The sequence below is a fragment of the Hypanus sabinus genome, chromosome 1, assembly GCF_030144855.1.
Source record: "Hypanus sabinus isolate sHypSab1 chromosome 1, sHypSab1.hap1, whole genome shotgun sequence".
Classification (NCBI taxonomy): Eukaryota; Metazoa; Chordata; class Chondrichthyes; order Myliobatiformes; family Dasyatidae; genus Hypanus; species Hypanus sabinus.
The window spans coordinates 58,865,293-58,870,418 of record NC_082706.1 but is presented as its reverse complement, the minus strand read 5'-3'; positions in this window follow the sequence as shown (position 1 = coordinate 58,870,418).

Below are 5,126 nucleotides of genomic sequence, written 5' to 3'. Positions count from 1 at the left end.
TTCAGAATTCTGCTCTCTATTAGCTGGAATGGCAGTTATGGCAGTGAAATGCTCTGCCTCAGGATATGGGATGTCAGGAATTCAGTCAGTGTCGCTAATAACGTCATATGAAGGAAGTGCATCAGCTGCAGTTCCTGACTGACTCAGTGAAGAAACTGTTGGTGGGGGTCGACAGATAAAGAATCGTCTAGGGTGTTGAGACCAGATCATTAGTAAGATGGCCATACCTAAGATTCACGATGGTAATAGGTTTGGAGACAACCTCGAGAGTCAAGGGAAGTGTCAGTCCCCTTGAGAGCAGAGAACCCAGTTGTGCTCTCCGCACAGCTAGTACACTCTTTGAGCACTAATGGGGGAATGACCTATAAGGGCACAACAACAGCAGCCAGCATGCTGGCACAGAATGTGTCTCTGATGCTCAGCAGGAGAGGAGGAGATTGGGCGGGACTGTATTTGCCAGAAAATACGAGATTCTGTGGCTGCAGAGGAGATTCCAGGTTGGCGAGTTGCATCCTGAGTACCAGGGTCACAGAAGTTTTGGAGAGACTGCAGAACATTGTCAAGGGCTCGTGGTGCATGCTGGCAGCAATAATGTGGTAAAACACGTTTTGGGCAAGGCCACAGTTAATACAGAGTGTTAGGAGAGGACATAAAAAGCAAGATCTCAAAAGCAATAGCTCGAGATTACTCTAGATTCATGCCATGTATTGATAAGACAGATATATAAAGATGACTCAGACGAACATGTGGCCGAGAAACAGGTGCAATGTACAAGACTAAAGTTCTTAGATCACTACAATTTCTTCCGTAGCTGGGGGAACTCTACAAAAGAGATGTGTTGCTCTTGAACTGGAAAGGGACCAGTGCCCTGGCGATCTGGTCGTGATGCGGGGAAGGGAGGAAACGGAGGTGGCTGGTAATGTGACATAGAACAGAGGAAATTCTGTGGTCAGTAAGAACTAATTTAGAGAACAGAATGGACAGGAGGACAGACAAAGGATAGGAAAGACAATTGGTATTGATTTCAGTACAAGAGTCTTGATTAACTCAGGTGTGTCTGACTGAGGACAGCTGAATCACTTCTTTTCATGTCATAGGTTAATTACTCGGATGATAAAATTGATGTGTGGTCAAATTTTCAAGCAAATCAAAGATAGTTGCTAGGGCAGGTAGCGTTGTGGAAGCACGTGTCTACAAAAGAACGCAGACAGAATTGGAAAACTGGCAAAGAAATGACAGATGGAATATGGTTCAGGAAAGTATATGGTCATGGCTTTGTTATAAGCAGTAATGATATAGGTTAATTTCTAAGCATGGTGAAAAAATAAAGGTGTATCTGATTGAAACCTATAGAATATTGAAATGTTGGGATAGTGTGGATGGGGAGAGGATGTTCCCTGTAGTTACGAAGTCCAGACAAGAAAGCATACACAGAACATAGGAAGATCCAGTTAGATGTGTGTATGACGTTGTGGGAATCACTAAGAGTGGCTGAAAGAAGCTCAGTTATGAGCTTAATATCAAAGGATATACTTGTTTTCATCGAAAGGACAGACTGAAATACACAGTTGGGGGTATGGCTCTGTTGGTAACAGATGATATTGCGTCTTTAGAAAGTGACATTTCGTCAGTGAATGTTGAGTATCTGTATGTGGAGTTAAGACTTTGCAAGGGTTAAAATCCATTATAGGAATCATATATAGACTTCGAAATAGTAGCCAAGATGTGGGGATGGGAATTAGAAAGGAGTTGGATAGAGCGTGTAATAAGAGCTGTAGCCCAATTGAAATGGGGGACTTCAATATGCAAGGGGATTGGCGAGAGAAGGCTGTTGTCGAATCGCAAGAGAGGGAACTTGTCGAATGCCCATGAGATGGCGTTTATCGAGCAGCTTGAGCTTTAGCCTACTCGATTAAAGGCTGTCTCAGATTGGCTGTTATGCACTAACACCGGATTTTAACAATCAATTATAAATAAAGGAACAGTGATCATAATATGATTGAATTCATACCGCAGATTAAGAGTGAGAAACATAACTCGCATGCATCAGTGTCGCAAAAGAATAAAGGGACTTGCAGAGGTATGAGTGAGGAGCTTGCCCAGTTGAATTGGAGGAGGATACTGGCAGGGATGATGGCAGGACAGAGATGGTTGAGGATTCTGGGGTTAGTACATATAACACAGGAAAGCTATTTCCCACTGAGTAAGACTATCTCAAATGGCACGGATAGGCAACCATGACTGCCGAAGGAAGTTAACAACTGCATAAAAGCCAAGGAAAGTGTATTTCATATAATTAGGCAGGTGGATGTTTAGGAAGCGTTTAAAATCCAACAGAAGCTACAGTAGGGAAAAGAAGAAATGTGAGGACAGACATGCCAATTATATAAAAACAACGACGACCAGGTTTTTTTTCAGTTATACAATGAGTGAAAGGGGTTCGGGGTTGACAGTAGATCACTGGAAAATGATGGTGGTGAGCCAGTAATGGGAGGCAAGGAAATTGCAGATTAACTTGAATGGCATGTTGCATCTTCCTTCTCTCTGAAAGGCACTAGCAATGGATCCGAGGACGGTAAGTGTCAGAGAGCAGTAGTGAGTCCCATTGCTATTAAAACAAAACTGTGCTTGACAAACTCAGACATCTTAATGTGGATATGTCACCGAGGCCATTTGGACTACACCCTGAGAGAGGCTACTGAAGAGGTAATGGAAGCTTTGGTCATGACCTTTCATGAGCCACTTGATTAACATAGAAAACTTAAAACACAATACAGGCCCTTTGGCCCACAAAGTTGTGACGGACATGTTCCGACCTTAGAAATTAATAGGCTTACCTACAGCCCTCTGTTTTAGTAAGCTCCATGTGCCTAGCTAAAAGCCTCTTAAAAGACCCCATCGTATCCGCTTCCAACACCGTTGCCCGCAGCCCATTCCACGCACTCGCCATTCTCTGAGAAATAAAGTTAACCCTGACATCTGCCGGGTACCTACTCCCCAGCACCTTAAGCCTGGGTCCTCTCGTTGCAACCATTTCAGTCCTTTGCAAAAGCCTCTCACCATCTTCTATCAGGTCACCTCTCATCCTCCTTCGCTCCAAGAACAAAAGGCCGAGATCACTGAAAATAATCCATGCTCCCCAATCCAGGAAACATCCTTGTAAATCTCCTCTGTACCTTTCTATGGCGTCCACATCCTTCCTGTAGTGAGACGACCAGAACTAAGCACAGTACTCTAAATGGGGTCTGACCAGGGTTCTATATAGCTGCAACATTACCTCGTGGCTCCTAAATTCAATTCTACGATTAATGAAGGCCAATACACCCTACGGCTTCCTAACCACGGAGTCAACCTACGCGGCTGCTTTGAGAGTCCCATGGACTCGGACCCCAAGATCCCTCTGATCCTTCACAGTGCCAAGAGTCTTACCATTATTACCATAATCTGCCATCATATTTGCCTTACCAGAATGAACCACTTCACACTTATCTGTGTTGAACTCCATCTGCCAATACTCATCCCAGTTTTTCAACCTATCAATGTCCCGTTGTAACCTCTGACAGCCCTCCACACTATCCACAACACCTCCAACCTTTGTGTTATCAGAAAACATACTGATCCATCCCTCCACTTCCTCATCCATGACATTTATAAAAACACGAAGGGTAAGGTCATGGCAGCGGAGGACTTCAAGTTTGAAAACCTTACTCAACTCTTTAAGAAGGAAGGAAGGCAAAATAAATTATATTCATTTAGCCTAACTTCAGTGGCTGGGAAATAGTTGCAGTCTATTAGTAAGGATGAGGTTTCAATGTGCTCTGATACTAATGATAAAGTAAGTCAAAATCCGCTAGGTTGACGTGAAAGGAAATCTTACCTAACGAAGCTGTTAGGGTTCCTGGAGGAAGTAACAAGCAGGGTATAGGAAGGAGAGGGTGTGGATGTGATTTAGTTGAATTTTCGGAACGTGTTTGATAAGCAGCCACATACGGAGCTGCTTGATAAGATGAACACAAATGGCGTTACACGGAAGTTTTTGGCACGGGTCGGGGAGTACCTGACATGCAGGAGGCTGCAAGTAAGAATAGAATGGGCCTTTTCTGGATGACTCGGTGACTAGTGGTGTTCCTCTGTGGTCATTATTGGGACCACTATTTATCACATTATTTACTCTGTACTAATCTCATTAATTTCTCCGCCTTGTCATCACCTCACAGATAAAGCTCAGTAATCAGCCCTGCGTTGCCTGCCTGTCTCCTGAATGTCTGTACAGGTGGAACAAAATGTGCCCTTCCGTCTGCGAATTGTAGAGTAAACAAGGACAGACACTGTCCTCAGTAACACATCTCAACCAGCGCCCTGAGCCTCAGACCGTGTCTTTGATTACGTGTACACGGTAACCTACCGAATAAATGCACCTGTCTTTTCGGGTGAGCTTACAGTCACTCCTGTGTGAAGAGTTGTCCTTGAGCTATCTCGATCCCAGGGCAATATTCCCGATGACTCCTTCCATGAGAGTCTTCATCTTTCTCTCTGTCTTACTGGTGTTTGCTTGCTGTGTGACGTTGGACGGTAAGTATTGGCCTTAAATTTAGCTTCTCGTGTGTTGGGATTCCCATTTTTGGCAGTGAGGAAAGGCAGTGATGGAGAATGACTGGGCGCCTGGGAGCAGTGTTGAGTGAGTGAAAAATAATTAGACAATAGGACTTATAAGTACATCAAAATAAAATGTCTCTTTAGGAGGTGGGAGATGAAATAGTAGGAATATCAGTAATGATCTATCAAATATCACTGGATTCTGGAATGGTTCCGGAAGACTGGAGAATTGTAATCGTCACTGTGCTCTTCATGAATCGAGAGAGCAGAAGAAAGGAAGCCAGTTAATCCGACCTCAGTGTTTGGAAGATGTCTAGTTGATTATTAAGGATGAGGCCTCATGGTACTTGGAGGCATATGGTCATATAGGCAGTAGTCAGCATGGTTTCCTCAAGGCAAAACCTTGCCTGATAAATCTGTGGAATTCTTTGAAGAAATAACAAGCAAGATAGACAAAGGAGAATAGGGTGATGTTGTGCACTTGGATTTTTAGCAGGCCTTTGCAAGGTGACAACATGAGCCGGCTTAAC